The sequence below is a fragment of the Ixodes scapularis genome, unplaced genomic scaffold (assembly GCF_016920785.2).
Source record: "Ixodes scapularis isolate PalLabHiFi unplaced genomic scaffold, ASM1692078v2 PGA_scaffold12__126_contigs__length_90152505, whole genome shotgun sequence".
NCBI lineage: Eukaryota > Metazoa > Arthropoda > Arachnida > Ixodida > Ixodidae > Ixodes > Ixodes scapularis.
Genome location: NW_024609838.1, coordinates 70,507,777 through 70,518,964, shown reverse-complemented (window position 1 = coordinate 70,518,964; position 11,188 = coordinate 70,507,777). Strand labels below are relative to the sequence as shown.

The window sequence follows — 11,188 nt, the reverse complement described above, 5'->3', positions numbered from 1 at the left end:
ACAATCTAGCTCCAAATGACAGGACGTAAACTCGTTATCAATTGTTTGTTTGGCATTGACACACGAGGCAAAGTATTTAAGTGTCAGAGATGCCGCGCTTGGTCGAACCAATAATTTGCAAAACTCGTCTGCTATTGTCAGTTCTGATACGCCTCTGGATAGGGCCATTGCTCGCAACGGGAACCTTTGAATAGTCGGCGCTTGGAGAGCTCTAATAATAATCCACATCCTCGTGAGGTCACTTACAGACGATAGCTTAGCACAAAGCTGTCGCCATCGATGTTTGGCAAGTTGTCTAAGTTTACGCTGTATAAGGCCGTGAACACGCTGAGCCTCCTTATAGTCCTCTATCTATCCTGAGCGGCGGTATCTTCGTTCGGCTCTGCGTCGTATTGCTCTAAGTTTTTCATACGAAGCATCAACACCTCTATAATCGGATGGAATGGATACCCATCTTGTTGCGTGGTCAAAATTTTCTTTCACAATCGAAATAAAATCGTCCAACGTATCAACGTTTTTACAGCTTAGCGTATTCAAAGATCGAAACATACGCCAATTTGTAATTTTAACTTTCCGTTGTCCATTGCGCGGTCTCGCTACCTTTCTGTGCTGGACGAGTATGGGCAAGTGGTCGCTTCCATGGGTTTCTGTATCAACATGCCGTGATAAATCCGGGAAAATGTCTTGAGAACATATTGTCAAATCCAGAACACTTGAATAAGTACATCCACGAAGAAATGTCTGAGAGCCATCATTTAGCACGCATAGATTATATTTCTCTATTACATTGGCAATCAGCTTCCCTCTCCTATCATTTTGTGTGCTTCCCCACAATGTATGGTGCGAGTTAAAATCCCCACATAAAATGTATGGATCACTAAATTTTGAGAATATTGATGTTAGAGCTTCCTCCGTCACTGATGTTACTGGCTCTATATATACGCAGGCTATAATCATTGCGGTCGTGCCAAACGTGATCTTGCACGCGACGTATTCTGGCGCTTCAGACGATGATGTGCACATAATAACTGATGGTATGTCTTTCCTCACACAGAGCATTGCTCGACTGGGACCATCCCGACGGGACGAGCAATACGTGAGGTAGCCAGCTATCTTAGTTTTTGCATCTGTATGAGCTTCAGATATTGCCAGAACAGGGAACTGGTATTGCGCAACGAGCTTCCTGAAGTCTCCTATTTTAGTTCGGAGGGAATTCGCATTCCATTGGAATACAGTGGTTTCACTGTACACACTATTCATTACATCTCAGGGACCCTTGTCCCCAGAATAAGGGGTTCCATATTAAGGATCGCCTTTACCTCTGGGATGTTGACGGCGTCTGGTAGCGATCTAATGATCGCTTTCACTGCCAAAAACAGTAGCCGCATGAGAAATCGTTGATCAGTTGCTTGGCTGTCTGCGTTGACCGGGGAATCTGCACGGTATGTAGCAGACGGCGTCTCCATTGAGTGTGTCGTTTGTGATGCAGTGGGTCGTGGAGCCCTTCGGGCACCAGACGCGGTAGGCATTGGAGGTCCTGACTCGCGCTTTTCGGCTTGAGTAAGCGGCGCTGACGTCATGGAACCATTTTCATTTTTTGAAGCGGTGTTTTTCTTACTTGGTTGTCGATGTAGCACGTCTGAATACGTAGGCTTGGATGTCGACGATTTTGTGTCGTTTGGAGCTTCAGGTATTCGCACCATCTCTGGATTTGATGGTGGAGATCGTCGAGTAGGTGTTCTGCCATTTATAATTTCGGTTTTTCTTACAACTGCTGCCGCTTTTTTACTGGAGCAGCCGGAAAACGTTGCCGCGTGGCCTTGGCCGCAGTTGGCGCATTTAGGTTCAGCTCGTGAGCTGCACTCTTGATGGTGATGTGGACCTGCACATATTTTGCAACGGCGGGCACCGCGGCAGTTCTTGGCAATATGTCCAAATCGTTGACATTGGTAGCATTGAAGGGGAGAACCGAAGTACTCTTCCACTGGGTGGCTGGTGAACCCCAAGTATACCCTGGGAGGCATCGGGTTGTCCTGCGTGAAGCGAAGTATGACGCTATCTTTGGGACGGGCCACTGAAGAGCCATCTTCTTGTCTTTGGTATGCAACCTGTCTTTGGACAGTTAGTACACCACTGTCTTTTAAGTACTCCAATAGATCACTATCGGAGTACTGGAGAGGAACTCCTTTGATTTTGCCCATGTTTTCGGAGTAGGACCTTGGAGTGGTTGCCCTTACCTCGATTCCCGCGAGGGATGTTTGCGCAAGCAGTTTATTTGCCGCAGGGAGGGACGCTACACTGACCGATAGGCTGCCATCCTTGGCGATTCTGTGTGAGAGTATTTTCTCCTGTGCTATTCCCAATACCTCACGTGCCAGGACATTCGGGTTCACCTTCCAGAAGGAAGTCTCCTTGGACGTCGGATGAAAGAGTATTGGGATACCTGCTGGTCGGTTTTTCTTGTAAGAGACGATGGTAAAACCCGCGTCATCGTCGTTGTCATCCATGCTTTCCTGTAACGTGTAAGTCGAAGTCGCCGCTTCCGATGGAGGATCTGACCTCTGCGGGTCGAGTCTGCATGCACCTTCAACGCGCTGCCGTTTGATGGGAATGACGGCTTCCGCCTGCACATCTGAGTGGGTAGTTGGGGGCGTCGGTGGCAGCTCTTGGGAGGGTGGATTTTCATTGGGTGAAGGTGATTTACCTTGTTCCTGGGAGGGTGGTATTTGTTCCATGGTGGCGGGTGGCTTTATCAATGGAATGGCATCGGGTTGCGACGGCAATGGCAATTTGCCGGCCGTCGACGCCCGTTTCTTGGTGTTCAGACTTGCCGGTGCGGATGCCAAGTTAAATATACAATCCTTGCGACTTGAATAACAATTGAAAATGATTTAAGAATGGCCAATTTGGAAAAAATAAGCTGAGAGCCACAAAACTGCGACAGGCTGTTCCGAGGCTTCTTCTTCTTTCGCTCTATTTTTCATTACAGCTGCATTTCTGTTGCCCTTACCTATTATATAGTTTTCATGCTCTCTGAGATATTCTGCACCATGACATATCCATACTCCTAGATACTTGTATTTACTAGCTCTCTCTACTGTAATATTCTGTATCTTCAGCCTCTCAACTTCATCCTCGTTAAAAATCATGACTGCTGATTTTTCGCTACTGAATTCTAAACCTAATTCCTCTCCTTCCCTACCACAGATGCTCATCAATTCCTGCAACTCTGTCCTGTTGTTAGCCATTAGTACGATATCATCCGCATACATCAATCCCGGTAAGGATTGCTGAATTTTTTGGCCTAGCTTACTATAAGAAAGGTCGAATCCAAGCCCACTCTTCTCAAGTCTATCCTCCAATCCTCTCAGATACAACATAAACAGCAAAGGCGATAACGGGCACCCCTGCCTAAGGCCTCGTCTTATGTCTATTTTCCCTGTCTCCTTTCCTTCCCATGTTATAATCACCTTGTTATCTTTGTAAATGTTCCTTAATAGTGCTGTTAGTCCTTGAGTTCGTCTGCTTCGGGGCGCCGCCGCCGTCGTCTGACCGGCGCACAGGTCTACCACGTCTGCTTACGCTTTTTCAGGAGTTTTCTTTGGGCTCTAAAAGCAACTTATTCATCTTAGTTTTTTGTTATACTTGAAACAAAGATGAATAATTTACTTTTAGAGGCCATAGGAAGCTTCCGAAAGAGCGCAAGTACCACGTGACAAATATGGGCCCGTCAAGGGCTAGAGTTGCTGGAGGCCTTGGCCATTCAAGAAAAAGGAGAAGATTGCGTGAGCACTTCGTCAATTACGGTTCACGAAAAATAACGCCAGCATTTGCGGTTTGCCACACCCCTTGAGTAGTAGGCTAAAAGGTTGTTTAAAACGTGTTTAATGTGCCGTAAGACGAAGAAGGAAGGGCCTAGGCCGGGAAGAGGAAAAAGTAAAAGTCAGTTGTTAGCCAGCGGTGTGTTTGTCCAGTCCTTTCCTTCGTGTCCTTGTTTTCCCGTGTTCAGCTGACCTGATTGCCAACAGTATGTACCAACTAGCTCAACTAAAACCCGTGACTGATACTTGCTACGATTTATTTTTATTCATCGTCCTCGGAGTGTGCCAACAAGCTCTGAACAACAAATGAAGCGATGTTCTTGAAGTTTACCCAGGAAGGTTCGGCGACACCCCCATCCGTGTCCACTTTCAGTGTTTTCCATAGGCTATATAAGCCAAGTACCACAAGTGTGACATGGGCCGTATCTAGCTGGTCTCCGAAATGCAGGTAACAAAAGTTACTCTCCTCAACTTCAAAGTCTTTTTGGATTGTTCTTTTAAAAACGCCTCCGCCCTCCAAAAAAAAAAAAAAAAAAAAAAATAAATAAAAGCATCAACACATAGTGTGAATGCATGAGGGAATGATTCAGTGGTGTTACACAACTTCCAGTTAGTGCACCGAAATACATCGAATCCCCTGGATTCGTGCCACTTTTTCATCGGTATCGTTCGGGAGTGAAAGCGGAGAAAGGACGACTTGCACTTTGGTGGTGCTTAAAGTCTCTCGTAAGTTGAGAGGGGTCCCTACAAGAAGGTAGGGTAGGGCGGCGGGTTCTGACGAGATGTACTACATGCATGCACAAAATATATTTTGTGCATGCATCTATATACTCCACCGGGCACCCGGGGTGGTAGCCCGCCGCGACCCCTCCCCCCCTCGCTCTCGCGTGGCCCTCTGCGACTCCCCCCCGCTCTCGCGTGCTCCCCCCCCCCCCCCCACTGCCCTCGCGTGGCCCTCTACGACTCCTCCCCGCTCTCGCGTGGCCCTCTGCGACTCCCCCCCGCTCTCGCGTGGCCCGCCGCGACTCCCCTCCCCCCCCCCCCCCCCCCCTCCGCTCTCGCGTGGCCCTCTGCGACTCCCCCCCCCCCCCCCCCCCCCCGCTCTCGCGTAGCCCGCCGCGACGTTTTGCGGTGTAACGAGCCTCGCTAATTTCGCTGTGGCCGCTGAAGTAGCCAGACATTGCCAGGAAGACGTAGAATCAGCAATTTGAACGCGAAAAAGGGCAAGGGGACTCACACCGACGCCGATAACATCGCATTTCAATGGTTTGTATATGGGAAACGGCGAGCTTCTTGCCCACACCCCCCATCGCGCATGCGCGGCGCCGGTGGCGTCCGCTAGGTGCGCTCCGGTTTGTTTCTAAACATGAGTTGGTGTATATGATTTTTATTTCACTAATGCTGGGGCTGTCGAGGAGGGTCTCAGACCATCCGTTAAAATCAGTGCGGGGTCCGAGACCCCCCACTGATATTATATTATACCACCAGACTTTAAGTCCTGGTCCGTTTCACTCTTTCTAAAATTTCCGCGATACAATTTAAAGGAGCAGTGAAAGGACTCAGGCGATATTGTGTATCAGGGAATAGAGAATTAAGTAGACATTTCTGTATTTTCTTTTTGGAGCACGACTTCAAGAAAGCACGTGTGAAACGTGTTCCCAAAAATTCAATGGTGTCTGCAAACTCTTTGTAAAAGTCACGTAAACAAATTGCGTCATTCGATGGCATATTCCAGATACCTTTGCCTGCGTATACTTTGACAAAAAAAATCTTTGCACGCTTTTAGGAACGGGTGTTTAGGAATTTTAAGAAAATTGCCATCTCGCGATTCGTTGTCTTACAAAGATGTGACCGAGGCCTAGATCCCCATCCTCCGTTCGTTGAAAAGGGTTGGATCTGCGCAAAGGCTCGCACGACGAATTCCAAATAAATGTTGCAAAAATTCTATTGAACACATTAACTGTAATTTTAGAACAATGCATAACCTGTAGAAGGTATGGTAGTCTTGAAAAAAATTAAAATATTGCATACGGCAACCTTCCCAAATGTAGAAAGGTATCGTTGGCTCCAAATACAAACAGCTGACTTCACACTTGTGCCTACAAAGTCCCACATCGACTTTCGATTGTCCATCGCACTGAGTGGCACCCCTAAAAGCTGCGGTTTGTTTCTAGACTATTCCATCTCCACGTGCGTGACCGGTGTTGATCCCTATATACTCCCCGCACCTCGATGCACTACTTTTAGCTTTATTCACAGAAGCACCAGACACATGGCAGTAATCTTCGACATATGACATAGCTGTCACTGTGCTTGGTTTGTTGGAGCAAATGAGGACCAAGTCATCTGCGTACGCCAGCAGTTTTACCTCGCAGGCATGAAGTTGAAAACCTTGTATCTTTGTGTCGTTGAGGGTGACCCTGCAGAGTGGCTCTAAGTAGAAAAAGTAACGGTGACATTGGGTAGCCTTGGCGTACGGAACATAGAACGGGAATAGATCTTGAATAAGACCCATTTAAAATTATCTTAGTCGATATTCTATTGTAGCAAAGTGTGATGCGGTTTCTAATATTTTCGCCGACCCGCATGTGCTTCAACAGGGCAAAAAGAAATGAGCAGTCTACTTTATCGAAAGCTTTCTTGAGATCAAGCTTAAAATAGCAGTTGCTTCTTGCGTACGTTGGCATATCTCTAACATTGATCGAACAATGAGGAGATTTGTCCGTATATTTCTTATTCTTATTGAAAATGTTTGGTGATCCCCGATGATTTGGGTTATGACAGTTTGAAGTCTTCCTGCGATTAATCGAGCCAGGATTTTCTAGTCAGGTCTATAGCCTTCAAGTTTTCTAAGCTTGTTAGGGTCTTTCGATTTGAGAATTAGTATTGTATGAGCCTTACGAAACGACAGTAATAAAAAGTTACCTGTGATGTGAGATTCTTTAAAAACGTCGGAACAAATTTTTCTTTTCACTTCTTGCAGAAGCTAGCTGGTAAATCACCCAAACCAGGACCTTTGTTACATTTCATTTCAGAGATGTTATGCATAATTTCTTGTACATCCAGGGGTGAATTAAGATTTACCGTTGTGTCGTTTTCTAAGCTGGGTAGTGTTGATATTATCTCACGCAGGCGCTGATGAGGCGCCTTAGTGCCTGTTGCAAAAAGATTGGTGTAATGCGAGACAAAAGCCTGGTGAATATCACTTTCATTCGTTGGTTTCTGGCGGTTCAGTTTTAGCAATGACATCGACTTTTTCATCACATACTCTTGCTCGGCGTGTAGGTACCTCTTCGTGCGCTGCTCTCCTTCAATTGTAGAGTGCGCGTCCTCGCAGCCGCAACTTCATTGCGCTTCTTGTCGTGTTCTTCTATGTGCTTCTTTATGTTTTTTTTATTTAATTATTGTACAGCCATGGCTCTTGACATTCGAGATTATATAAGTACAAGACATCGTTGTTTAGACGTCTTCAGGTTTTTCGTCGTACCTTTTTCTCGAAGATATCTCGATAGCTAGTTCTCGAAGCTAACCTTAAACAGTTCCCACTTTTGGCACCATCTAGTTTTGATGTTACCAAAATAATTTATAAAGCTTTCTGCGGCTGTTTGAGAAGCGTCATTTTCCAACAGTCTTTCGTTCGTCTTCCAGCCTTCCCATGATTGCGGCTTTACCTTCATTCGTTTTCGGTTTGAACCTACACTAACCATGACCATGCATTGATCTGAGAAATATGCAGGAATTACATTATAATTACTAAATGAACTGCTAGCCGAACCAGACACATAGATACGGTCCAAACGCGCATGCGATGATCCCTGGAAGTGCGTTTATTGAAGAACATTTTTTTGTTGTTAAAGTGTCCAACAGGTCGCAACCCGAACGAGAGCTTGAAGATTGTCTACACTTGGATTAACAATTTTCTTGCTCGGAATTCTATCTTTGGCATACAATACGCAGTTAAAATCTCCAAGGAGAATAACATCGAATCTCGTGTCGGCGTGAATCCTTACTTGATTGAATAAGTTTTCCTTTTGCGCGGAGTCATTGTACGCGTAAACAACAACTATGGTCCAGGGGTGACCATGTGTGAGGACATTTGCAACTAAGAGCTAACCTCATCTGCACCTTTAACTAAACTGCACATGCGATATTCCAAACTTTTTTTAAAACAAAATGGCGCGTTCAGCAGAGTAATTAACCGATTGCTGTGCAGTGGTATGTATCGTTTGAGCTTGACCATACGCTGTTAGCCGGTAACAAAACGTTGTCCAGAGAAACTTTTAGTCTCTTGCAATGCGACTATGTCACAGTTGTGTGGTTCTAGAAAACGATAAAGCTAATATTGCTTTTTGCGTGAATACCGCGTATGCTAAGGGAGCATATAGTAAAAACACTTATTTTGATGGTGCCAAAGCTGACTGTAATTATTTAAACATTTGATTCAGATCGGAGACGGTTTGGTTCCTTCCGCTCCTTGAACTTCGCCTTTCCACGTTGTTCTTGGGGATGGACGTCTTCCCTGCTCAAGGGGACATCTTTGGAGCAGCTGTTAAAGGTGGTGCCGATGGCGTCGACTTTCACCTTTTTGAACGACCTTTCATCACTTGTCTCCGTCGCAACAGGCGGAGTAATCTGTTTGAGAAGCTTTCTTGTCTTCTTAGATTTAGTGAGTGGAGCTTCAGATTTGGGGTCATTTGGTGGTTCTTGGATTAGGACATAGATGGTGCAAGGCTTAGGTGCCTCCTCTTGCGGCCCCGAGCAGGCTTCGGATGAGTTGTGGAGATTTTCTTGAGATTCCTGAGAATCGTCCAGAGGTTCCAGGTCCCTAGTGAACGTTTCACTGACGTCCATGAGGTTTTTACTTACATCATCCGATGGTGAAGCATTACCCTGGAGCTTGGAGGCATAGGTTATAACGTACTCCTCGGTGGAATGGCCGTACCGCCAGCACTGTGTGCAGCGTGGTGCAGAGCACTGTCGACGGTTGTGACCAATCGCTTTGCAGTGCAGGCCGAGCGGAGGTCGTCCGGGAATGACCACAAGGGCACTCACTCCGTAGATGGTGAGCATGTGTGGGGCCTTATGAACCGAGAGGTAAACCTTGAGTACTAGTGTTGAAAATCGGGTCAAGGTGTCTGTCTTCTGGAGATCTGAAAATCTCCACCTCTCTCTAGTTATCTTTTTTACCGTCCCTGACGGTTCAAGCACCTTCTTTGACCTCGCTGTCCGGTAGCTGAAGCGGTAGCCATAGCAGTTTCATTTTGATTGCATCCTTTGTAGGATCGATCACAAGGCACCATTCTTTTTGATTTCGAGTCCTTCATGTGCTTTTATTTTGTATTTTGCAGCGACATCGGCGAAGACGCCTATCCAAACATGGCTCATTTGAAAGGGCCTAAGGCGATGAGATCTTCCCGGTCAATTATTGAAAAAGGACTTCCTTGAGATCTGTTGCCTTGTATACGGCCGTCCGGACATATCCGCATGCAAGAAAAGGAAGTTTGTGACGAGCATACTTGTAAGTAGACGTGGTAGAATCATTCTATATTACTTGGTCTGCTTGGAGCACTCCGTTGCCTGTTCATTAATTCGGTCTGCAAGGACAGTCATGCTGCTCTCCTTAGAGCTCATCTTACTTATTGAAAGATCGCTGTCTTATTCGTAGCGGGTCCCGGGGCCACAAGGGCCCCAGTGAATCACTTTGGATAAAGAGAACGAAAATTAAGCGTTCGCTTACGGTCACTTTTTCCACCAGTTACTGCGGGAACTCTTCGTAGTAATGCAGCCGGTCGAGTGTAGGTTGGAAAGTTTTCTGCCGATTTCCTTTCAGCAAAAGTACTCCCGGCTCGAAATCGGGCAGCACCACGCGTTAGCTACATTCGCACATATAGGTGCGAAAATTGTACGTGTGCATATTCAACTTGAAGTGCGCATTTTCGTGCGTGACGTTTGCGCGAGCGATGTCTTCAGCCACGAGAAGGGGGCGACGGTTCGGCGACGTCTTCGTGCAAATCGGCTTGGTGGTCGGGCGTGTCGGACGGGATTAATACCAATTCTTTTGATCGGTCCAAAATTTCTCTTTCCAAGGAAGACAGAATTCTCCGGTACCGCGAACGACAGCTCTGAAGTAGAGGTCCCACGCCCGTTGTCCGCTGCCATCGCCGTCCAGCCCGCGAGCCTATAAAGCCGGTCGTGCCCGCGACACCCACGATACGCGAAACGACGCCATGTTGAGAATTATGCAGTGAACGCACAGAATGCTTCCAGTTCTTTTTGCAACTTCTTTTTTTTTTTTTTTTTTCAATCAACCAATATGCAGCTTTTTAGAAACCACAAGAAATAGATTTCGTAATTTTTTTTTTTCTGTTTTTAACACTGAGTGTGTGCCTTCAATAACCCACGACTTCGATTAAATTTTGTGGTTGTGTTTAAACCTTAGAAAACGGCTTGTGACCATGGAGAAGAGAGTGAGCGTGACTCAATCCGGCCAGTTCTCAATTGGTGGTTTTCGGGCAGAAAGAAACCGAATTTTGAGCCGCAAATGCTGTTCTGGGTAGTTGGGCTCTCATATGTCACGTACAACTAAAAACCTCGGCGAGCATAAATACCCTGTCAGTGACCCTTTAACTCAAAACGTTTGAATAAAACAAAAAAAAAATAAACTGGAAACATACGGATTTTGTGGACTAGCGTCCAATCTCATTGCGTCCCATCGTGCATATCAACACATTCTATCTGGTGTTCCTCAAAGAAGCATTCTTCGCCCTTTTTTGTTGAATTTATATATTAACCATATTGCTCACAAATAAAAATTCGAAATTTGTTGTCTATGCCGATGATACCAGTTTATTTTACGGCTACCACGAATTAGTAAACCAGGGCCAATCAAACTGCAAACTCTAGGTGTGAACATTAACAGTGGTGTGGTTTTACATTCACCAAAAACATATATTATGAACATAGTAAAAACCCCCCGAGTCTGGCAAAAAGAAAGAATGGACAAACCAGCTCCTTTGCGCCCTAACCTTCTGCTCAGATATCATGCCTAGAACGAAATTTGAAATACACCCATTGTGTTCAAAAATAAGCTAAATATGATCCACAATATCTGTAAATGACAATCGCACGTTTGTATTTTGAGCCTGGTGGCTGTATTTTTCGCTATAAACGGCTCACTCTGGCAAGCGCTCGGAGAGCAGCCAGCGGAGAGCACGTGACATCTGCCGCAATCGTGACGTAGATTGTCTCAGGACCAGCAAAGCTGCGGCGAGGCTGACGTCGAGAGAATGTCCTAGCCGTTCCAGCCACCGAAGCGACCGAAGCACGCCAGCGATCGGGCCACCGATCGCTGGCGTGCTTGACGGGTT

General features: G+C 46.1%; 1 pseudogene; it reads right to left on the bottom strand.

The window, feature by feature from the left end:
• Nucleotides 1–5,329: 5,329 nt before the first annotated feature.
• LOC120840379 lies at nucleotides 5,330–6,295 on the bottom strand (annotated as a pseudogene).
• Between the last annotated feature and the right edge of the window lie 4,893 nt (nucleotides 6,296–11,188).